At 37.3% G+C, this 27,139-nt stretch overlaps 1 pseudogene; it reads right to left on the bottom strand.

Annotated features, from left to right (window-relative positions):
- The window catches only part of LOC140141037 (probable ATP-dependent RNA helicase DDX60), an 83,813-nt pseudogene that overhangs the window by 48,536 nt on the left and 8,138 nt on the right, over positions 1–27,139 (bottom strand).

The following is a 27,139-nucleotide window of genomic DNA, read 5'->3' as shown; positions in this document are numbered from 1 at the left end:
TTCTGGGAACGTGAAGTGCTGTTTGGAATATTTTCTGCCAGCACGGAGCCGGAGCGCGAGTAAGAACGGGTGGGGTCCAGGGCGAAACCCCAGCGGGGTCCAGGCAGGGGCCCGGGGCACTTCAATTTGAAATGGATATAGGTGTAGGGCTGGCACTTTCGCACTAAGGGCATTCGGTAAGAGCAAAATGTAAAAAATATGGGGTCATTGGGTGAGAGCATGATTTTTGGCATTCGGTGAGAGCAAAATGTAAAAATTATGGGGTCATTGGGTGAGAACATGACTTTTTTATATGGAATCTTTGGGTAAGAACCGAAACGGCGCCACAGAAACCTCGAAAATCGAATTTCTAGTTCTAAATGGCTTCAAATTTCTTTGTTTTTTCAAAATAAGTAACAAAATCAGTGATAAATGAAAGTTGCTGTTCAAATTGAACTTGTAAAGGTCTTTGGGTGACAAATTAAATGGAAAAATAGGGGTCTTCGGGTGACAGAGCATGTGTTCGTAAAAAAAATATGGGGTCTTTGGGTGACAGCGATGCTGAAAAAGAGGGTCTTAACAGCCCTACATACGCGTCACCTCCAAAGTTGCCCGGGGGCAGGGGCCGGCCGTTGTACAAAACTACGAATTACAAGCAGGTTGCAAAAATTTATACCAAACATCTGAAAATTCAAATATGAAAAAAAAATCAGTCAATTTGAGAAAGTACTATAGGCCTACGGTGTAGTACGAAACGTCATTGAGGTATGTTTAAGATCTTTATACCAAAATACTTTTGGATTTGTATACAAGAACATTTGCAAATTATGAATTATGGATAATCCTGATGAATTTATTTACGGAATTTAGGTCTACTTTTTGAGAAAATTAGCGCCATATAAAAAGGCCAGATTTTCCCGTGTACGTGGCACTGGCATCCAACTGCTAACCATGTTTTGACCTTGTCTGTTCATGCGCACGTAATCGTAAATATCACTCAAATTGTCGTGTTTTCATTTCAAATTTGTAGAGATCACATTCACAAGTTCCAGCAAACATAATTTTCAACACTAAAATTGTTAATATTGTACCGATTTTGCACAATTCTTATGCAAAGTTGAGACTATATAGCGGATTTAGTGGTATGAACCCTTGAAAAACAAAATGACAGTTATAGACTCTACCGCATTTCCTGGCCGCATTTACTTTCTGGGATCCCAGCGGTGTGGTCTGGAGCTTTTGTTGACGCAGCAGCGTTAGAGACTACAGTGGATCGAGTCATACAAAATTTAAAATCAACAAATTCAAGTGCATCTGTTTATTTTCATATTTTGTTTACAAATATTCCTCGCGTTTAATTTTATTGATCAGCTATGAGCTATCCTCAAAAGCTCTCAAAGTTCGCAGAAATATATTTTACAAGAGGTGGTTTTCACAAAATATTTTCAGATCTGAAGGAAAATGGTATTAAATGATTAGGATTTATTTTTCTGCGACTATGAATTTTTTCTGGGAATGCCGGTACCACGATACCGGGGATTTCGTAGCCCTGGTTGATGATATCATTGAAGGGAATCAAAATGAGATATCAAACTCTGGATGTTTTGAGTGTACTTGCATCCTTTTCCTTGTATCATGTTATAAATAGCAATACAGATAAATAAATATTAAATTAGATAAATTAGATGAATAAAATGAGCTAACAGGGGAGGGAAATAGAGCAAAAATAGAGCCAAGATAGAGAGAGAGAGGAAAGAGAGGAGAATTAAGACAGACAGACATACAAACCCAGGTATAATTGTGTGTCAGCAAGACTTGTGTGTCATTTTGACACGAAGTACATGTGACGGATGCCTGACGGACATCTTATTTGTCTTTTATTCATCTTGTGTGTCTTTCTTTTTTGTTGTGGCTTGTGTGCCTTTTTCAATACCTTCAAAAATGACCTCGATCTATACCCTCTATACCCCCCTGAAAGACCTAGAAAAACACGACACACAAGCATTTTTGTACGCAAAAAAGACACACAAGTATAGCCTCGTCAACCCAGACAGATAGACAGACAGATACATAAGTTGACAAAATGTTGAACATACACAGGAAGTATGTTTGGTAAATAAAGGCATAACCCACAAGCCTCAGCACACTTTATAGGAATTCGCTGACCACTGTGGCCCATGACACACCATATAAACCATTATAGTCTATATATCTACCTCGAGTCACCAGCACTAGCTTTGAAGTTCAACGTGTTTTGCGTTAGCTTAGCCTTACTTGGTACATGTACATAATTTTTCGCGCACAATCAATGTGCCGCATATGTACAACCAAGAAATTACGCCAAGCCAACGCAGCACACGCTGAACTTCAAAGCCAGTGCCGGACACTTAAGATAGATATTCAGCAACAAACAGGGACTTGCAGCTTAGAAGCGCACACCCTATTCAAACCACAATAAACCATCACAGCCAGGATCAGTTTCCAGAGTTCTGGTACGGATAAAAACTGACTGATAGACTGATTGATTGGTATTGAATATGGTATTTGATTGACAGATATTATCCTATAATCAAAGTACATTTAATTCTCGATCATGCATGGGAGCATGTTCTACTGTGTGCACTGCATCAAGTGCATGCACTTTTTATGGAATGATACAAACTCAACCTATCCTTAATCGACATAGCCTAGTGATGGCTATATTCGAAGACCATGATTGATCATGCTTACTCCATAGCGTATGGTCATTGCATTATATTATGCTCAATGAAAAAATATGTGTCCACAGCATGGGTTCAGATGATTGAGATATTTTGATTATAGACATGGTGCTTATCTGCTGGGGGATGGGTATTCAGTACAAATGACCATATCGGACATGTCGCAAATATGGGTAGCATTTTCAGTCTTGTTATATCAATGACCCCTTTTTCTAGGCCAATTTTAGTATATGGATGGGTCCTTTTTTCATAATTTTCTCAATTTTTTCTGGAAAATAGCCTGATTTTGCCTCACTGCAGCCAACATTATTGAAATTTCCCTAAAATTTGAAGGAAAATCTGTAAAAAGTTAGACAATCTGTGTTAAATTTGCCTTAAAATTTTGAATTTTGGTGTATAGAATGGGTCCAAATTTCTTGACAAATTGGTATATTTGATGGGTCCCCTTTCATATTCTCAGCGGCACACCCCTACCCAAACCAAACTTGGGTACCCCCAGGTACCTACCTGTATCATCCCTTGTGTTATCATAATCATCCTTTAATGGCTTGCCTGTGTGCCAGTGATAGTTTTCAACAAATTGCTTGGGTTTGGCTGATATGGATCTCAGGTTGACAGCTCTATTGTAATAAAATTGAAATAAATTGCAAATAAATTAAAAAACACAACCAAAAAAACCCAACAAAAAAAAGCAAAATAACAAAAACAACACAAACTAAAAATATATTTATTAGGGGAAAAAAGATATATCAAATTGTAAGTCATGACTGAAGTAATGCTTTGAAACTGTGGATTATATTAGTTTCATTTTGAAATTGTTGTAAAAATGGGGAATGGGTCTTCCAAAAGGTCTTGTGATAAAACCCCAAATGAGGCAGTGATTTGAGAAGTTGTAATGTTTAAGTCATTGACATGGATATACATCTTCCTTGCATACATATCTTCACAGAGAACAGTACAGTATTTAGTGTGTTCAGATTCCTTTCCAATTGTAGACTATAAACTTGAAAGTTTGTGTTTGTATGGACATTGCAAACTAGTACTTATTCAAAAAATATTATTATGATTATTTTCAAAATGCTCTTAAGTCATAGGTCTCTTCACCCCTGATTACTTGTCGAATGCATTAGATATATAACTACTTGTTACTTGTAAACCTACTTGTTGGATGTCAGTTCACTAAGCAGATATCGATCGCTAACATAGTCAGTTACAAGTTGAGCAGACACCTGCACTAGACCTTTCCTACGCTTGGATAGGCTTCTGTTCCCCACTGTAAAAAAAAAATGTTTTCAGACAAAAATACAATATTAATTGTCTATGAATGTGATGGTTGAAATATAAAGTGGCCATCTCTACAAGCCAGCCGCCAACAGAGCCATCTACTGATGATGTATCGCATCAGATATAACCTTGTGGATATCCAGTGGAACCAGTACCTTACCCAATCTGTGACAAACACTAGAGGCCATGATTCCAGATTCCAGCTTCATCACTGCAACACTCAGGTCTACCTGCACTCTTTCTTCCAGAGAACAGCCAAGGACTGGAACCTTCTTCAGACAGATCCAGCCATCTCACCGTCCCTCAATGCCTTAAAGTCTGCATTGGGGGCTCTAGCCTCGCAGCACTAATATTTCTTCACCGCTGCTTTTTATTGCACATCGCACTGTACATGCATACTTTTGCACTGCTGTTTTGAAGTTACGTTCCTGATCCTTTGTACATGCACAACTTTGAAGTGTGCCTGTCATATGCATTTGATGTTATACTTACCGAGGAAGAAGAAGAACCCTCTCATAAGTTTCAGCCTCTATCATGACATGTACATGGCTCCTTCTGCCTCTCTCTCAAGTTACAGTTTTCCTTCATTTACACCCATTTTAGGCAAGGAGCAGTTGGTAATAGGTTAAATACACCAATGTGCTGAGTCCACACCCCTACTTTACCTAATTCATTCATTTATCATGAAGTTTCTTGCATGTTCAATTTCAACTTACCCAGCTCTGTAGATGTATTCTTGTATATGTGAACAGGTGCTTGCATGATTGCTCCATCTCCACCTGCAGCGGGTAGTTGTGTCAGATGATTGGCATTCTCATCACCTGCATCTGATAAGGCCATAGTAACCTGCCATAGGTATTGGAACTTCTTCATAACTTCAGCAGGGAAGGAAACTAATAAATAATAAAAATCATTGTATATACACACAAATTGTAAGTTTAAGCACAGTTTTGCATGTGATTGACACTGTCCAATTGAATACCTAAATACAACAATGACCCAAGTCCATGACACATGATTTTGAGAAAACTAAAAAAAACAAACTACTTCATATTTTGTAATTTCTTTGATCATAGTTACATTATCTTTGGTTACCAAGGTAAGACTTACATGAGAATAACAGAACAAAACTGCATTAAGCATGATAATTACCATTTAGTCTGAGGAGCGGGCGGTGGAGGACAAACAAACAACTTTTGGGGGGCCTTATTGTGTAGGGGTCATTTTATTTGATGGACTTTGGTCATTGTTTTTGAATTTTTGAATCACATTTTATTTCCCCATTATAGACCTGATCTCACTTTTTAACTCCTCACACATATTCCAACACCCACCCCTCCCTCACACATCACTCAACTCCACTATCATTCATTCTGTGTGTGCTGTAAGATTGACAGGATTGATTGACAGGTTTACATATTTTCCGATGCACCACTGCATTTTGAGCCACTTACCTATCAAACCCAAAACTTGTTGGTTATATAGCATACAAATATGAGTGTGATGGTCGAAAAGAAGGTGAAAGACGGATTGTTCCATTCCATGAGTCGGAACGGCGAGTGGAATGGAACAATACATCTTTCACCGAGTGATTATATTTCGACCATTACACGAATTTAAGACAGTTAATATTTGTTTTATATCACTCATGCATAAATTCTATTACTAAAATACTATTCAAGGTAGGAAATAAATTTTTTCATCAACATAACACCATGTTTTGCCGTGATATACTTCACAATTTGGGGTCCACCCCATAACTAAATCGGAGAGTCCAAGAGTCCGCGCATGACTTGGCGCAGGCGCACTACTGCAGAGCACTATGATGGTAAAGACTATCACACGGAGAGGGTGATAGTAAAAATGATAAATGTAATCAGCCAATGAACTGTCTAGAATTTATGTATGAGTGATATAATAGAAGATATCATTAATATGCTCTGCATGCTAGCCATAGGTTTCAACATAAAAAGTCCCAAGTTTTGAAAAATATTCTCAAAATATCAAGACTTGTTTGTACTCATTTTAATGCATTTTTCATGCCAATTCCAAATATGCACATGAAAATGAACAATTCTGACATTTTTGAACTAAAAAAATTAAACTTCTGGTCTGCAGTTGACACCCGCATGGAGAGAGTTAAGCAAAATGGTGCTTTGAATGAACCAGGGAGTTTTAACCATGAGAAAATCAAATTCCTTTGTACCTGTACCTTTCATGCTTTTGACACATAAAAGAATATGAACTTGATTTATGTGATGTGGACACCTCCATGAGTGACATGCAAACAGGCCAGAGTTGGAACTCTTTGGGTCTAATGTCTCTGGTCAACAGTTAGTATGAATTATTGGTAACTTACTTTCCATGTTCTTCTCATTGGATTTCTGCAACAGATACAATGTAGCATAGAGTAATCTTCCATCCATGAGATCAGCTAAACTCCCAGTCTCTCTCATCGCATCTAGTCTATTCAGTTTGCTACGTAGATCTGTGTATGATGCCATTACCCTGGCCATGCAATAGTGTAACTGTCAAGTGTAAATCACAAATTCAAATCATTGTACTTTGCTTATGGTACAGGCTGTATCAAAATTGGTACCCATCAATTTTGATGTTTACTGAAAAGTCTGCTTCTTCCAAATGCAACATTGCGTATTCTTGAAATGTGCAGAATGTATATTTTATGACTTGTTATACAATCAATCTACAAATTACTTTCCACCTTTTCGTCCTGTCAAAAATGCTTGCCCCCTCGGCCTGCCAAAAATTGAACTTCACCCCCTGTTGGCTTGCCAATAAATTCTGGCCCCCAATTTTACCCTTCCCAAGGGCTCATAATTGTTGCACCGCAGCACCCATATAAGAGACTTACCCTTTTCAGGAAACTCTCCATTAGTCCATCATTAAAAGGTGACACTTCTTTGTCATCAGGAATATTCTGCGCTCTGGCTTCCAGAGGGAGGTACTCCAGTAAGACTAACTGCAAAATACACGCTTGAGCTGCACCTTCAGTAAAAGCTCTCTGAAACGAGGCAAACATGGGAAGATATATTTTGTTAATTTATTTAGAGAATAAACGATAGGAATTTTAGTTTTTACTGTCCTCTACCGTGTGATAAACGACAGGCAGGTCCAATATTTTGAGTATCCACTACGATAAAAAATATTGGACCTGCTTGTCATCTATCATAGGTAGAGGATAGTAAAAGCAAAAATTCCTATCGCTTATTCTCATTCTTAGTCAGTTAAATATTATTTTAATAACTGTAAACTATTTTTTAAGCAAAAATTGGGTTACCATTGTAAAAACTCCCCTTATTATAAAATGAACTAAACTTGTTTACAACTTCACATATTCTGTTGTGCATACTGCTAGCGTGTCCCACGGACTAAGAATACCCATTGAAAATTCATGAAATCCTATTACTTTCACTTTGAAGGTTGTGTATGATATGTGATGCCTAATAAACAAACAAACTAATACATATTTCCTACTCACATCCATTTCATCCTGCTTTCTTGATGTAAATGCCCCTTTCATGACATCAGCACAGGCAATCACTATGATGACATCACGACACGTTGAGATTAGATTCACACTGTCTTGCTTCTCTAGAATAGACAGCAGCTGACCACAAATCTGGCGGAAATGATTCAAATAATAAAAATCAGTAGATAGCTACTTCACCAATATCAGCAGTTGATAGCTACTTCATCAATACCAATATCAGGCAGCAGATAGCGACTTCATTAATACTGATATCATTAGAAGATAGCTTCTTCATCAATACCAATATCAGTAGTAGATAGCAACTTCATTAATACCAATATCAGCAGTAGATAGCTACTTCATTAATACTGATATAAGTCGTAGATAGCTACTTCATTAATACCAATATCAGCAGTAGATAGCTACTTCATTAATACTGATATCAGTAGTAGATAGCTACTTCATATCTACCCACTCATTAATACCAATATCAGCAGTAGATAGCTACTTCATTAATACCAATATCAGCAGTAGATAACTACTTCATCAATACCAATATCAGCAGTAGATAGCTACTTCATTAATATTGATATAAGTAGTAGATAGCTACTTCATCAATACCAATTTCAGCATTAGATAGCTACTTCATTAACTGATATCAGAAGTATAGCTACTTCATCAATACCAATATCAGCCGTAGATAAACACATGCGCATGCCAGCACTCTGAGCAAATAAAACACTACCATTTGAAGCTGCGCCCAATGAAATGTGCACCGAAGTCATTGCCGCATCAGGGTGGCTAAAAAGCCATGGGGGATAATAATCACAAACATCTGTACAAAACTGATACAAGGTCAAATACCTACTCTGTGGAGGTCAGCCTGAGAATAGAGCATTGCATTTTGTCTCTCCAGTGATGCCGTGGCTTGTGAGTAGCCATCCTGCTTCTGTATAATAAAAACATGTATAATCACATCACTGTTAGTTTAGAAACAGGCATTACATTCTCTGAGTACACTAATGTGATATTTTAGTCTGCAGCAAATAGTCGTCCTGCAAATGCAAGTTCACCTGTGCAGAAACAGCCTTGAACACATATGAAATAGGGAAAGGTTTTAACATAACAAAGAGCAAGCCCTGAAATTTCAGTGTAAAAGCTACGGAGTGTAAACTGCCTCATTTGCTTAATAAGGAACATTTTTAATAAGTAAGCGAATAAACAAGTAGTGTTGAAGTTCAATTTGATAACTTTCATTTTTATTACCACTAAGTATGAATCTGCAATTCTATATAAATAGAAAATACATTATCTAAATATGAATAAAGAGAATAAAGCTGAATTTATACTCGATTCCATTTGCAGAAAAGCGATTCTCTTGCATGCTCTGTGTTTACTTCCGTTTGATCGATACCCATCGCTGCAAAAACTCTGTCGGTTTTGAGAGTTGAAGAAATGTCAACTCCAGGGTGATGTTGCTTGTCATGTGAATTCATCAACCAATCATTTCCTACCAAATGAATCTATTATTTTGTTAATTAATTTATCTTCCTTGGTCATAAACTTTCGGAGATGAACTAAGTCACAACAATACATTATTGACAGCAATGGATGTTCTAAAATATATTATGTGGCCTTTTGAATATTCATTTTAATTGTCGTCTGCAATCACGAACGCCATGATTAGTAAAAATGCAAAAGTGACGAGCGATGTATTGCAATTTGGGAATTGCCCATCGCTTTTCAAAAGTGATGCATCGCAATCGCTCAGCGAACGAGTATAAGTTCAGCTTAATACTCTGCTTGCTAGCGATAGACTTCAACATAAGAAGTCCAGGTTTTGAGACATTTTCTCAAAATATTAAGAGCTATCTCAAAAACCACTGAACCAATACTAGGCTTGTTTGTACTCATTTTAATTAATTTTTCATGCTGATTTTAATTATGGTCATGGAAATTCATAATTCTGAAATTTTTGAATTAAAAAAAATTGGAACTTGTTGTCTGCAGTCAAAAAGAACTAAATACAATAATATGTAAAATATATCTTACCAGTGATCCACAACACCATCCAGCCTTCCTTGCTTCTACATAGAAAGTATTGACGCTTCTTAGAGATCGTCTCATAGCAGAGCAGAAAGCACAGTCTAACCCCAACTGCACAGAGGCACGCAGCAAAGAGTGTATCAGCATCCTACGTTTACTGCCCAATGACTCCCCATCGCTTAGCATTACAAACGCTGGATGCTCCTGGTCTATGTAGGCTTTCCATTTGGGTGAGTATGGGTGGGATATGTTGGTTCTTAGATGACAGTTTGTGTTGTGTTCGAGATGTTGAATGATGGTTCGTCTCGCGAGGAGTTTCAACGGATTGCTGTGCCATATGGACTCGGCTTCTGTGAAGAATACGATGTGGAATTGGCCCTCACGTCCTTGGAAGTCCTTGGGTACAAGAAAATATTGGAAATGTATGTTTAGTATTATATTTGAAGTCTCTGGCAATCACAACATTATGCAGGCATGAGAATGATCATCCATGAAAAAACCTGAGAGTTTGAAAAAGCCTGAAAAAGCGCATGAAATGAGACTAAAAAGGCCAAAAACGGGCTGAAATTAAAAGAAAGTGCAGAAATTTGGACCACAAAAAAGAAGGAAATCCTGCAAAAGCAGGAAAATTCTCATGCCTGATTATGCCTTATATGTTAGGAAATTATTATCAAGCACAAATCAGATGGTTTTATTTTAAACAAACTCATATTGACCATAAAAACGAATAAAAACAGTCATGTCTCAATACGCGATATTCAAAATTCCCAGGCACCGAAATTATCTGGTGCAATGACGTCCCAGTAATAAAATGAAAGCTGGGGACTGTTGAGCACAACTATTATGTCATTGCCCTAGACAATTTTGGCACAGGAATTTTAAATATCGCTTGTTAAGACATGCCTGTTTTTATAAATTTTTATGGTTAAGATGAGTTTGTTTTAAATAAAACCATGTGATTTGTGGTTGATATGTTTTTTTCTAACATATAAGGCATAATGTCGTGATTGCCGGAGACTTTCTTTAAGCGATCAAATTTACAAGAAAAAGCTTTGAGTGACAGAAATTACACTAATCATGTACAATCAGCTGTTTGGGGCAAAAAGTAGATGAACTTCTTTGAACTTACCTGTAGGAAATGTTCCACAAGGTAGACAAAGTGAAGCAGTTGCCCGCCATGAGTGAAATCCAGGCCTTTGTGTGCAAAGATGTCAGCCAGCAGAGAATCCCCATCTATGGTGAACAGGTCCGACTCGGTGAAATCATGCATGAGGTTCAGGTCACTGTGTGTGAAAACCAAGAAATGAAGTGAATTTAAAATTCATATACCATTTTCTATCCTGATGCGCATCTACGCGGCATCCTTAAATGTGTGCATGTGTAGGCCTGCACTTTGAGCGAATGCTAGTGATTTGAAGCTGCACCCAATAAAATGTGCACTGATGTCGCTGCCACGTCAGGGTGGAAAATGGTATAACTTATCCCCATCAAAAATTAATCATTTCACATCAGTAGAAAACTAGGAAAAGTAGGAAACTATATTGGGCTATTCCATTTAATATCCACACTACCCCTGTGGAAGATTTAGCTAAGGTCTTCCACAGAGGGAGAATGAGTTTTGAATAGAATATATTAATTGGGTAACTTTCATTTGAAATACTCACTCCAGCTGTGGAAGATATAGGTAAAGACATAATACAGGGGGAGTATGAGTTTCAAAATGATTAACCCTGGTCAATTACATTTGAAAAACATACTCCCCATGTGGAAGATATTTCCAGAATCTTCCACAGGGGTAGTGTGGATTTCAACTGGAATAGCCCATTTTGAGGCTTTTGGATCAAAATCAATGGCAAAAATGATGGGTATTTAGCTTTAGAAATCCCCCACACATGACAGATTGCCAAGTGGTCCTCCCAACTATGCTGGTAGCTCTCAAAAAACGTACATTATATTATTGTCACACAAAACGGACCATTTTGACAACCCACTGCATGCCCCCTCTGAACGAAAACGAAGTGGGCCAAAAACCGTTTTTGGGGGATTTGTGGCAAAAAATGAGCATTCTGGCCCAAATTTGACATCACAGATGAATTTATCGAGCCTTTACGATATTATATATGTATACTTTTATATACTTTAGACCAACAATTTAGCAGTTATGAGGCCTGGAAGTTTCCATAATTCCAGGGTTAAGACCACCCTTAACCTTGTGAATTAAATTGTAATAGTGCAACTGAAAGAATATTTTCATTCATTGAAAGAGGGAATTCCCCAACTAGTCCCCATTGAATATAACTTCCCATTTAAGTATTTTTGATATTGGACTTAATCACTCATTGACAGTATTTGTATAATATCGCACTTTGTATATGAACTTTTCCTATTTACTCAGCTGTACATGTACAACTGTTGATGCCTGTACTATGTGATACTATTTTGACCAGGCAACTCTAATTCAATTCAGACTTTTGTGCATTAAAGAGGCTATGTCAGATTTTCAGTTAATTTTGTTTTCTTGATCATATTTTAGATGAGCCCTCTGAATCACATCAAAACCAGATTTTTACCCAGCTATTCGATCCCCCACCCAGGCAGATTGTCACCCAGCTATGCAATCCCCATTATTTTGCTACCTCCATCCACCCCAAGCAGATTTTCACCCAGTTATGCGATTATTTGCTTCCCCATCCATCCCCAGGCAGATTTACACCCAGCTGCATGCCCCTCAAATGCAAAAATCTAGTTACGCCATCGCTGCTCTCAATTCAATTTTGTCTTTAAGGATAGGAATCATGCATTGTGAAGGGCTGGCAGTTTTGTTCCATATTTGGACATGAACTAAAAAATTAACATGAAACAAAACAGCTTCTGTCAGATTCCACTTAAGCCACATGTTGACATAGTAGTGTGCTATATATGTGCATTTTTTTGTAATTTAGGGCATGCACCCTCTTCAGAAAATCTGACAAAAGCCCCTTTGAATTATAGTGCATGTCTATATCTGTACAGTATTGTATCAATAAGTTATTTTCGCAGGGCTAATTTTTCGCAATTTTAACTGGTTTGAATAGTTTCATGGTTTATATTTTATTCAGGATTTGAAAGGGCTATATACAATACATACTCCATTGAAGTCTATGGGTTGAAAATATTTTTGCAAGGTTTTGAATTCACAGGTGCATGTTTAACCCCATGAGAACTACCTGCTGATTGGCCAAAAGAAGTTTTTATTATCAATTGGACCAATCAGCAACATTGATAGAATAATTTCACCACACAAAAAAATTTGGGTGAATTATTTGTAAATCTCCATTCTGATTGGTAATTAAAGTGAAGATATCACGTAATTTACCAATCAGAGGTAATGTTAGATCGGCAGGTAGCCTAGTGTTCAGGGGGTTAATTAACAACGAAAATTAAACCCCTGTGAAAATTTTTCCATAATGCAGTATACATACATTGGTACACATCCGGCTTGTATCTAGACAGTTTCACAGTGCTCATGTATTTTTCAACTTTTTAACTTGACAGCGAGATTGGCACTGCGGATGAATTTCTCTCTTGCAAATGCAACTATTCCGTCTCAAAATGGCTCAAAAACTGCACATACTGAAACTGGTCTCAATGTTTTTGTTGATTCCAGTGTGTGGAGCAACCAAGAAGTTACCATGTACCAACCCAAGCGGAAATTTAGTGTGTAAAGTATGGGACTATACCAATCTGGACTGTGCTAACAGGAAGTTAGTTTGTATTCCGCCATTGCCTCATGTTAACACCACAGGCATTGAGTTACACGACTTATCAAATAATCACCTAAGTATTGTCATGTCCGCAATGATACTTTCCTCAAGTTTGGAAATCTGCTTCATTTAGACATGTCCTCAAATAACATATCCATCATAGAAGATCGGGCATTCCATGGGCTAGGCAAACTGCAGGTGTTGAATTTGATTGGTAACCACATATCAACTCTAGCTGCTACTGCGTTTATCGGACTCAAAAGCCTATTGGATCTTTCCGTCGAATTTGGTAGTAATTTACGGCATATAGACAATGAGCCATTTGCTGAAATCACATCCGTGCTTCATCTTGAAATTAATTTGACTACCAATTTCTTTTCAGACTGTGCTAAAGTTGAACATCTTTTTGCTGATCTCACTGTTCTACAGCACCTGAAAGTTTCGGATGCAGGCACTGTGAAATGTCCACGATTTGATTTATGTTCGCTACGAGCATTGAACACTTTGGAATTGCGCGGAGTTAATATCAGTCTTTGCGACAAATGTTTAGAATATGTTCATCTGAAATCGCTTCACTACTCTAAACCCCGTTCTCAACGATACGAGCAAACAGGAGTACCAGACATTTTATTTGATCTATTTGGAAATCTCACAAGTTTTTACACAGATATTTACCCAGATTTGGAGACAGCTGTGCAAGCTTTTAACTATTCAAACTCATCACTTAAGCACTTGTCAGTGACCTTCTATACCGACATAGAGGGTGTAGATATACGTATACGGACACCAACATTTGAACCATTAGCGAACATATCATTGCATGAACTTGAAATAGAATTTATCTCGGGATATCCAAATAACGATGACAGAATTACTTTTGATGGTTCACCATTTCAATGGTTTCCAGCTCTTCAAGAATTACATATATATGGGAATTTTTACTTCATATTTATTGACCAAGACACCTTCAGAGGCCTGTACGATTTGCATGAGTTACATATATCATCATTCGATGAAATCCACGCCAAATTGAATTTATCCGACAGTTACAACACCATGAAGACATTGAACTTTTCTCAGAACAGAGAATATTACCTGGATTATTTTGAAAGTAATATATGCTCAATGTCTGCTCTAGAAACATTAGATATATCAAATTGGTTTGAACCAAGCACCCTCGTTCTCATATTTCATGCACACTGCCAAATTTGAAAAAGATATTCCTGACAACAAATCAAGGTCCCCCTTCTCCGATGTCCAATATCACAACGGTTTGTCATTTATTTCCTAATCTTGAATTGTTTGATGGCAGTAACAGACAAGACTATTCTAATTACAACTTTGCCAAGAGTTTTGAATGCCCATTTCTTGAAACTCTTGACTTGTCAAACTCATATATTGGTTCCGGATTACAGCGGTTTAATGCACCTAATTTGGAGCACTTGTATTTGGCGCACTTGTATGTTTATGAGAGTGGGTATCCACTAACTAGTATCAATGCACCAAAACTGAAGACTCTAGCTATCACTTCAAGTAATATCAGGGATTTCAATGACAAACTGGCACAGTTCTTCAATAATTTGGTATTATTAGAATATCTTGATTTAAGTGGCAACGCGTTCATGTTTCCAAGTCCCATTATATTGCCTGGAATATCCTATGCAAACCTGGTATATCTCAATTATAGCGGCATAATAGCGAATGAATATCAGGGAATTGATATGAATTACATACAAAATCTGCCGAATTTGGAAACTTTAGATTTGAGTGATAATTATATAAAAAATGTCTCGGTATCCATTTTGAATCATCCTAAATTGCGGAAGTTGGGCTTAATGTACAATCACCTGTACTGCGACTGTGACAACCAAGCATTGAACAAGTGGATAAAGACGGATCGAGTTGTGTATCTTCAACATTACCTTGACAGTTACCTTTGTCAAGGGCGCAATCACAACAATCGATGTGGGAGGGGCTAAGCATTACTGAAATCAACTTGGACTGCAAATTATATCTTTGGATTTACGTCACTGTTGGTGCCTGCTGCAGCCTACTCGTAATGTTGGTCATTATTTTCGCATTATTATATCGTCAGCGCAGACAGCATAGGAGTTATCAACTCATGAACGATGCTTCTGCTGTTCTCACCGAAAATTACAGTGTGGACACTGATCTCCCGAACGATTCACAATATGACGCGTACGTATGCTACCACGTTAACGACCAACAATGGGTAGATGGTGAACTTTTACCCAATATTGCAGTTGCAGAAAATTTCAGACTTTCCCTGCGAATCAGAGATGTTTTAAACGGGAGTGGTACACTATCGGAAATCATTCAAAACAGTCGTAAAATTCTAGTGATATTGTAGACTACCCGTAGTCCACTTGCCCATTGTGCATACTCTGGATATTGTATTTAAGCTTAAAACTCTGATTTAATTAATGTGTGCACAATTGATAGATTTTCACATCTGATCTTTTCAGTCACCCTACTCCCTCTGTTTGTTAGCTTCCCAAGTGGACTACTGACATTGGATTGCGGTTTACATGCTTAAAACGGCTGTCTATGAGCTTCTATGGATGAGATTGTCGGAAATCTGGCCTACTAAAATTGGCGATGATGTAATTCAACTTTAAATGGATCTGGCTTGTGATTGGTCGCCCAGATATCGTTATGGTTTAAATCCTCCGGGTACCTGTCATTACCATTAATAACTACATGGTACACAAGTATGTGGCCTACGCCGCCTTTGTGTTGTGTAATTGCATGAACGTGTCAGCAAGTCAATGAGCGCGTCAGTAAGTCAATGAGCGCGTCTTGTATTTGCTTGCGGTTAAATTTGATTGATAAACAAGTATGATTGACAGTGTGAGTGTTAGGGACTTTGCCTGTTCAAAATCACGTTTTTAATTGAATGTCCATAGTCTATTTTTAACCTGGAATTTCGCGATTAATAAACTGGCAGATTCTAAAATCAGAAGTGTTCAGTACTGAAGTGCCAATACAATTATGACATTATGATATGTTGCATTCAATAATATAAGCCACTTTACTTTTACTGTCACTAATATAATTATATTAACTTTTTCATAACAATTTTATACTAGTATTTTGATGTATTAAATATCAGTATAATTTCGAGTTCAACTGAATGCTTTCATCATGATTAACATGTTTTTATTTATCAAAAATAGACTATGGCATAGTCTAGTGATATTGTCGCCTCAATTTCTTGAGGACAGGTATTGTTGTATGGAATTGAACATCATAACACAACGGCAAAGACGGGCACAAGATAACAATACCTTGACCTTTGTCTTCCTTGAGGAAATTCCCCATGATAGACAGTCTTGTTTGCTACGCCAATTGCTCCGCTATGGACAGTATTTGATATGGGAAACTGATGATCATGGGGAGTACAACTTGTTTTGGCAAAATCTGAAGAGAGAACTGCAGGAACCCAGTGCTATACCTGTGAACTGTTGTAATATATAATTAACTGTTGTTATTTTAAATTCTTAGACAAATGTGTAGGTGCCTTAATTTACACGTGTGCGCAATAACTGTGTATGTCACAAAAGTGCCAACCTGAGCGCCCCACTTGCTTAGTAACAACAATGATATTGCATGGTTGAAATCTTTTCAAATCATGGGTAGTGTACTATAAGCATCACTATACTATAATGTACATGTTGTGTTTGAGACCGGGGGGCACTCATAAAAGTTGTAAGCATCCGCGTGAATTGACTTTCAAAAATGACCCTAAGCGAGGATGTCGAAACTTTGGCAAACTAACCCTAAACGAGGATTTTTTCTCAAATAAAAACACCCTCAATTTGAATATTCCTCTAAACAAGGAGACACATTAAAAAACACCCTAAGCGAGGAATTGGTTTGAAATTTGCCCCTAAACAAGGATAGACATTTGCATGTGTAGGTATGAGTGTCATTCAGTGATAATGATCGGCCATTCCTGGCGATGTTGAAATCGGCTCCAAATTTTTCATTATCTGGTTTGTAAAATCGCTCGGAAACCACACTTTTGTGCCTAACTTTTTTGTAAAAAAAATAATAAATTTAAAAAAAAAAGAAGAAAAAAGTTCCAAAGCCTTTATCAAACGCAATTTACAGCTTAAAAAGTAAAGTTTTCTTTCACGCGGATGCTTACAAGTATAATTCTTGTAGGATGCAGTCGGTCCTTTCTAATGTTTCTGTTGTGTTTGAGAATTAAATACAACAACAGTAAGGCCAATGAAAGTTGATTCCGAGTCAATTTCCTGTCACATATTTTCAGAAAACAAATGAGGACAACTTGAATTATTCATAATCTTATTTTACAATATTACGAAAGTACTAAATCATCTGACAGAGGGCACTTAAAAATCACCAATTTTGAAAGACAAACTTGTAAGTTTAGGGTATTTTTAATTTTGAGCACCCTGGATTTGTATGTATTGGGCTAGTAGATTCCAATTGTAATATATACACCCCTATGGAAGACATGCCCTATATAATCTTCCACACAGGGAGTGTGAATTTCAAATGGATTTACTTGAATGATGACTCCATTTGAAATCTACACCCCCACCTGAATGGATGACTTCATTTGAAATCTACCCACGTGTGGGAGATTCGCCAGTGAAGTGGTTACATAACTGCTTGGTAACTGGATCACACACCTTCTGGAATTGGTAGTACATGATATAGACTTTGTGTTGCGATCATTTTGATCATGGTGCAGAACTCAAAAGCGTGATTCAGTTGACATAGTGATAATCGGATTACACAAAACACTTCGCTGGTGAATTAAGGTCATGTCTTCCATATGGGGTATGGGTTTCAACTGGAATAACCCATGCTTGCAAACTTGACTTGAATGTGATACACCATTTGCATTCCAACCTCCATTTTCCATTTTGCAGACAAGATACTCAAATATCGCAATATCAGGGATGTAAATGGGCAACATATCCATTTCCTGAAAATCCATCTGGTCCGTTGGACAGATGGCCGCGGGCTTGTGCGCGGTATGGAACATTTAGAGGGGTTTGTCCGGGGAATACGCTGCAGGGTATCACCCCCCTCCTAAAAAAGTTTTTTGGCTCTTTTATGATGAATTATCATCATCTAATTCCGGAAATGCAAAAAAAAAAAAAAAAAAAGAATTTAAAAAAAAAAAAATTGTTCACATTTCCAGATTTTTTATGGCCAAAATGTTAATTTCCAGAATTCCGACAATTTCCGGAAGATTTACATCCCTCCAATATACAAAGTTCAAAAAGGGTAATATTTATGTAAATACTTGACTTGCGTATAAATAATGATGTAAATATAGCCCTTTTCCAGTGATGTCACCATTAAAATTGGGTCCAAAATACAGCCTTTGTGAAAACACCGCATGTGATCCATATGCAAACGCAAAGCCAACACCAAAGATCTGTTTACGTGACACACTGCGACCTTCGCATGTGACCATCGCATGATACGCTTTGGGTTCGTCATGCCACAATGTAAATAAACAAGTGACGCACTGGAATAAATTTAACATCTATTTTGCATTTATTTTCCATTTTGTGGGAAAACCAGTTTAAACATGGGGGGGGGGCACTTAACACAAATGACCACATGGGTATGTTCCCCTGGAAAGACCCCCTTTTTGAATTTCACAGCTCTGAAAGACCAATGATATTGCATGGTTGAAATCTTTTCAAATCATGGGTAGTGTACTATAAGCATCACTATACTATAATGTACATGTTGTGTTTGAGACCGGGGGGCACTCATAAAAGTTGTAAGCATCCGCGTGAATTGACTTTCAAAAATGACCCTAAGCGAGGATGTCGAAACTTTGGCAAACTAACCCTAAATGAGGATTTTTTCTCAAATAAAAACACCCTCAATTTGAATATTCCTCTAAACAAGGAGACACATTAAAAAACACCCTAAGCGAGGAATTGGTTTGAAATTTGCCCCTAAACAAGGATAGACATTTGCATGTGTAGGTATGAGTGTCATTCAGTGATAATGATCGGCCATTCCTGGCGATGTTGAAATCGGCTCCAAAATTTTCATTATCTGGTTTGTAAAATCGCTCGGAAACCACACTTTTGTGCCTAACTTTTTTTGTAAAAAAAATAATAAATTAAAAAAAAAAGAAGAAAAAAGTTCCAAAGCCTTTATCAAACGCAATTTACAGCTTAAAAAGTAAAGTTTTCTTTCACGCGGATGCTTACAAGTATAATTCTTGTAGGATGCAGTCGGTCCTTTCAAATGTTTCTGTTGTGTTTGAGAATTAAATACAACAACAGTAAGGCCAATGAAAGTTGATTCCGAGTCAATTTCCTGTCACATATTTTCAGAAAACAAATGAGGACAACTTGAATTATTCATAATCTTATTTTACAATATTACGAAAGTACTAAATCATCTGACAGAGGGCACTTAAAAATCACCAATTTTGAAAGACAAACTTGTAAGTTTAGGGTATTTTTAATTTTGAGCACCCTGGATTTGTATGTATTGGGCTAGTAGATTCCAATTGTAATATATACACCCCCTATGGAAGACATGCCCTATATAATCTTCCACACAGGGAGTGTGAATTTCAAATGGATTTACTTGAATGATGACTCCATTTGAAATCTACACCCCCACCTGAATGGATGACTTCATTTGAAATCTACCCACGTGTGGGAGATTCGCCAGTGAAGTGGTTACATAACTGCTTGGTAACTGGATCACACACCTTCTGGAATTGGTAGTACATGCTATAGACTTTGTGTTGCGATCATTTTGATCATGGTGCAGAACTCAAAAGCGTGATTCAGTTGACATAGTGATAATCGGATTACACATAACACTTCGCTGGTGAATTAAGGTCATGTCTTCCATATGGGGTATGGGTTTCAACTGGAATAGCCCATGCTTGCAAACTTGACTTGAATGTGATACACCATTTGCATTCCAACCTCCATTTTCCATTTTGCAGACAAGATACTCAAATATCGCAATATCAGGGATGTAAATGGGCAACATATCCATTTCCTGAAAATCCATCTGGTCCGTTGGACAGGTGGCCGCGGGCTTGTGCGCGGTATGGAACATTTAGAGGGGTTTGTCCGGGGAATACGCTGCAGGGTATCACCCCCTCCTAAAAAAGTTTTTTTGGCTCTTTTTATGATGAATTATCATCATCTAATTCCGGAAATGCAAAAAAAAAAAAAAAAAAGAATTAAAAAAAAAAAAAAATCCAGAATTCGACAATTTCCGGAAGATTTACATCACTCCAATATACAAAGTTCAAAAAGTAAAAAATAAGAAATGGCATGTAATATTTATGTAAATACTTGACTTGCGTATAAATAATGATGTAAATATAGCCCTTTTCCAGTGATGTCACCATTAAAATTGGGTCCAAAATACAGCCTTTGTGAAAACACCGCATGTGATCCATATATGCAAACGCAAAGCCAACACCAAAGATCTGTTTACGTGACACACTGCGACCTTCGCATGTGATCATCGCATGATACGCTTTGGGTTCGTCATGCCACAATGTAAATAAACAAGTGATGCACTGGAATAAATTTAACATCTATTTTGCATTTATTTTCCATTTTGTGGGATCAAAACCAGTTTAAACATGGGGGGGGGGCACTTAACACAAATGACCACATGGGTATGTTCCCCTGGAAAGACCCCCTTTTTGAATTTCACAGCTCTGAAAGACCATTGATTTTGATAATTTCAGCTCTAAAAGACCACTATACTATGATCAGCGCTTAATAGGCGGGAATTATTCGGTTTTTGTTACTGCGCGGGTCAATAAAGTTCCAACTTACGCACGCGTAAATTCACAAAAGCACGTGTCATTCACACAATACGCAAAGCGCAGTTCGCTTAGATGCTGCGCCCAGCTCTGTGTACGCCATTCTATATCAATCTACGATGTTACGAGTCCCGCCTATTACGAGCTGATCAGAGTATAAATTGCTCATTCCTCACATTTTTGATGGGTTTTTTTCCAGGCAATTTTCAACCAAAAAGCCAAGCAAGACCCTTGATTTTGACTGTTTGCAGCTCCAAAAGCCCCTTTTACTTGTTCGCAGCTCCAAAAGACCCCCTTGTACCGGTACGCCATCAGCTCCCAAAGACCCACCACCACAAAAATCCAGGGGAACATACCCACCAAAAAAAGGGCGGGATTTAGCCTACCTTATGGGGCCCTGGTCCAGGCTAAAATTTGGAGGCCCGAACTCACATGCCGAGGAAGGCATGTGCATTTAAGTCAGTAGCCAAGTTTTGGTTTAACTAAAGGGGGACAAAGGGGGGGACTAACATATTTTGTTCAATTCAATTTTTTGAATTTTACAATTTTGCCCTATTTTGACCATAAAACATGCTGTTATTGGGGTTAAAAGGAACATGCATGAGGCAATTTTGGGGCCCAAAACTGCCTTGGACCCTGGCCCATCTGTCCCAATGGTATAAAAATCCGGCCCTGCTCTCCATTTTCAGCCCTTATTTAATTTTTGCTTTTGTGCTCGGGGCCCCTGAGCCCTCGGGGCCCATGGACTTCGTCCACCCTGTCCCCCCGCTTGCTACGCGCCTGCATAAACGCAATGCAACATGGTCAGAGAAAGTTTGCAAATTGCGTGTATTTAAAGGAAGTCTCCAACAATTACAACATTATTCCTCATTTGTGATGCGATTAAGCATAATCAGTCGGAATTCGGAAATATTAAATTTTCAGTTTTTATAGAATAGTAACAAGCATTTACAAAGCTGGATTTGGCAGAAAACCCCATTGAAATTGAACAACCAGTTCCAAAGATATATATGAGCAATTAAAGAGTTTTCAAAACAAGAGGAAACAAAAGGAAATATTTCCTTTGTTTGGTTATATCTCAAAATCGATATTTCCAAGTTACAACTGATTTTGCTTGATCGCATCACATATGTTATAAAGCAATTATCATGCACGAATCATGTGGTTCTATTTAAAACAAACTCATATTGACCATAAAAACAAATAAAAACAGCCGGCTCTCAACACCCGATATTCAAAACTCCGGTGCCAAAATTGTCTAGGACAATGACGTCATGGTAATTTGTGCTCAATTGACACTCAACATTCATTGTGTTACTGGGACGTCATTGCCCCAGGCAATTTCGGTACCAGAAAAATTTGAATATTGTATGGAGAGAGACAGCTGTTTTTATTTGTTTTTGAGGTCATTGATTCGTGCTTGATAATTATTTTTCGAACATATAAGGCATAATGTTGTGATTGCCGGAGACTTCCTTTATTACTATCAAGTGTGGCTCTGGCTTCAGGTAAATATCTGTCAAGAAAAATATTTCTGTTGGGCTGGTAACTTTTATGAGTTACCTGCCCAACTGATTTATGGGTATTTCCTTGATTTATCAACTTCAGAAAATGTTAAAGATTTTTTTTCCTCAATGGATCTGTGCATGTTAATTAAAAGTAATTCCATGATTCTGTTTTATGAGCCCGATCGACCCAGATTTTGCATTTCGGGAGATTTTTTTCTGAATTTTGCTAAAATCATGTAAAATCAGCCATTTTTGGCCAAAATTAATTGATTTTGACTGAATATTTTTGAAAAAAGAGAAGAAATTTTAAGAATATGTTTACAAAAAAATCATCTGATTTTTCAAGCTTTCAGTGATATTTTAGGGTCATCTTAGCCTCCAGAAAAAAAAATCTTGACCGACCAACTCTACTTGGAAAGTCCGGGCGTCCGCCCATAAAACAGAGATTTTCCTGGCCAAGTGGAGAAATCTTATATACTCACATTCTTGGTGCATTGATGTACAGCTCCTGGCATGCTTCCTGTGCTTTTCTGTATATCTGGACAAAATTAAAATGTTACTGCAGATGGGGCGCTTCCCTGTAGTTTTGGGCAAATCTTGCAAAATCAGCCTACTTTGGAAATTTGTGTGAATCTACCATAACCACTCAGGTACGTATAAGCCCACCCCAGATGGGAAAATTCACTTCAAAAGTGGGGGTGGGCTTATAACTGGGGAGGGGCTAGTAGTTGAATTTAAAAATAAGAACAATCTGCCACATTTGAATATGCCCGATGTACCAGCTATTTCTATCATCTATGTCAAGTTTTTTAAAATTATAAGTATGGAATGTTAATTTTTAACTGATATTTTTTTTTATTTGTTCTAAAATGTGAAAGAAAAGCATTGTTATGATTTAAGAACTACGCCAAAATTACTACTGGGCTTATACCCGTAACCCGAGTGCACCCTTGTTCTCAGAATGGTTTGAAAAATAGGGGGTGGGCTTATAGCCAAAGGTGGGCCTATACCAGAGTGGTTAAATAATAATAATGTATCACCATATATAGTGCACTTGCAGACATCTACAATCCTCAAAAAAGTCTTGAAACATTTATTCTTGAGGGGAAAATGAATCCCCCCACACGCTCCCCCGTGCAATGTTGAGATGTGCAAATGTGTTCAGTGTCTCTTAAGTGTCGCAACATTGAATGATGGGGGGAGGGAAGTGTTAATTGAGGTCCAGCTTTCTTCTAACACCAACGAACATTTTTATCCACATTAGAAATACATATTTGATTATACTAAAGATGCCTAAAGTGTTACAAGGACGTTTTTCAAGGATTGTAGGTCATTTACACAGGTGCACACCCCAAACCCCAAAAGAAACAAAGATCATTCCCCATTTTTGAAACTTTACACACATGAAGAACAACTTGATTAGAGATACTTCCATTAATCCCCTGACCAAGGCCCCTGAGCACTACCTGCTAATCTAACATTGCCTCTGATTGGTCAATTACGTGATATCTTCACTTCACCAATCAGAATGGAGCTTTGCAAATAATTCACCCCAATTTTTTTGCATGGTGAATATATTCTAACAATGTTGCTGATTAGTCCAATTGATAATGAAAACTTCTTTTTGGCTAATCGGCAGGTAGTTCTCATGGGGTTAACTGCCCACCCAGCAACTTCACTACACATGATCCTCTATCATTATGTGCAGGATCCATGCAACTACACATATCAAACAAATCTACACATAAAATCCATATTCTGGATTATTTTTGCAATTATGTAAACAATATCAGAAACATTAGCGCCCAGCCAAAATTCATTTGCTAAGCACCCTGGGTAGTTAATGGAATTCATACGGTACTAGGATATAGGCAATTTATCCCTTCTTTGCCAAATTTGTTGATTCAGAGGGAATCTCTCCAGAAATTGACAACTGCAAGGAATCTGCTTCCATGCCTGAAGATTAAATGTTTTAACACGTACCATTCCTCCCTACACAACTGGTGGTAGCTTTCCTATTGTTTTCCCCTTCTTCTAATTTTACATGATGAGACCTGTTACCACCACATGAGCCCAAAGTCGCAAGTTGGTATAGTTTTGAGACGTCCTGGCTGTTGCGTTGGTGTTCTTTGTTTCACACACACACACACCTGTTCAAGCAAAATAGTATGTCTGTATGTCTTTTGTGAATGGGGGCATAATGGGCCACTCACGAAGGACATGCTACTGGCTTGCGCAGGTACGCGGCAAACAAAGAATATCGTTAGAAGCCAGGATGTCCTGAAACTACCAACTTGTGACTTTACGCTCATTTCGCGGTAGCAGGTCACATTTGTATTCCTGCATGTCATACCTTCATTTGGACTATTGGCTTATCATCTTCATCTTCGGAAGTATCTGACGATTCATCGCCATCAGAATCCCTACAGCTCATACCAACCACGCCATCTTCATCAATGCTATCATCATCTGAATTGCTGCTCTCAGTTTCTTCAGAATCGTCATCAGGGTCATAAAGTGCATTTATTGACAAGTCTTCCAGGGCTTGCACAGTCCCTATACAGATATAGATAGATGGCATTAATAATTTGCAAATCAAGAGATTAGGATTAAGAGGTTAGTTTTAGGATTAGAATTAAGAGATTAGGGTTAGGATTAGAATTGCGGTGGCAGCAGTTTGTTCTAAAGCTGGGTCACAAAACCATATTCATATTCTTTTCTATCATATTCATATTTTTCTCAAATAAAGTACCGTATGACAAATGTACATGACACAAATAAAATAATGCCATGCATTTTGAACACACCAACTTTTAATTTGAATCCTGCACCTTTTTAAAAGTTTATTTGTGTGTTTATTTGTAACTTAGTATATCGCTCATTCTACAAAATCCGGTGCCAATAGCCCTTTTTCCATTCTTTGGTCCACAAATACTTTGTCGAGCATTTAGGGCATCAAATATGTTGTTTTTCTGGTAGAACTAAACGAGATCTACACGGACATATATAGTTGTCCATACTTTAAATGCTTTCTTCAGCCTGATTAACCCTTGCAAAGGCTCGAAAATCGCTAAAATTGCGTTTCCACTGCTCAAGTGTCAAATCTGATCCTTAATATTTTCTTTGAATAAATGCGATATCTTTACATATTTGTTGTTTTTAATTAGATAAGGCGTCATCATATTGCATATCAACATTATTTTTTAGTGATTAAAACGTCTTTGTGTAATTCTAAAATAAATTGCACTTTCCACTTAAAAACGCTGTGAGCTACGTTACCACTTTTTAACACACGTTATTGGAAAGACGTAAAACAGAGGTATCAACGTAGTTTACGGTTTTGAAAGGAAACACTCATAGGTTTTAAAAATAACAGTAAAAATCGTGATGCTGTAGCATTTTTGGCATAGAAATGTTGTAAACATTGAAATTTCGACCGACCATGTTAAGATTGGTGAGCTACGTTACCAGAATTCCATAGTATGCACTTGTATAACAAGTACTTCCTAATAATATGTGATAGGTACCAGTGATCGAACCCCATTTATATTAGAATTAACCGACATAACATTCTAACGTTCGCAAATCACATCAAAAACATTAAAACCCGTGAACTACGTTACTGTGAGCTACGTTACGCACTCATTTATGCATCTTCAAAACTTCTATGAAATGGTGAAATCGGTGTTACATTTCACTCAAGTGATCTTTCGTTTGCTTTTTATGACCTTGGATTAAGTAAAACCAGCCCATTTTGTAGCCGGTAACGTAGCTCACATTACATTGAGTTTTAGTGTTAAAAAACATGATGAAGTCCTGAAAGAAAAATACAAAAGTGGTGTTGACAATCTTTTACATCTGAAAGTAGTGATACATTTGCTCTTAAAAAACACAAAAAGCAGGTCTTTTTGAACAACTTTATTTTTTTCAATTTTTACAGTGGATTGGCACCGGATTTTGTAGAATGAGCGATATGTATAGGGGGTGCAACAATTTTCAGGCATCGTTTGCTTTCAGTCACCTCCCCCATCTGTTTTTTGCTGTGTTTATTTGTTATATTGTGTTTTTATGATGGTAAATAAATGATTGTCTCGAGACATCAGGAAAACACACAAAACAATGATTTAGACACAGCATTACCCCCACGATCATGAGGACCATTTAATAATAGCTTATTATCCATTCAACATTTTTATAGACATAAATATGATTAAGATAAATAATGATACAATTTCATATAAATTAAGACATCAACATATATTGAGATATTTAATGACAGCAAGCAATTTCCAAATTATTTATCTTTCAACAAAATTATTGAAATACAAGAATTATTGGAAAAATGTGTACAAGTCAACCAACCATATAGGCTGGACACACAAAAGTTGACTTCTGTATCACATTTAACCAAAATAATTTATGTTAAGCCAAATACAGATATTTGGATCAACCGAGAGGATTGGATTGAAAACCACATTTTAAATGCAATAAATTTAATTAATTAAATAATAAGGCATCTCCAAAAGAAGAATTAATGC

This window comes from Amphiura filiformis, chromosome 19, assembly GCF_039555335.1.
Source record: "Amphiura filiformis chromosome 19, Afil_fr2py, whole genome shotgun sequence".
NCBI classification, from domain to species: Eukaryota; Metazoa; Echinodermata; class Ophiuroidea; order Amphilepidida; family Amphiuridae; genus Amphiura; species Amphiura filiformis.
The sequence above is the reverse complement of the archived record's forward strand: the minus strand, read 5'-3'. Positions and strand labels throughout refer to the sequence as shown.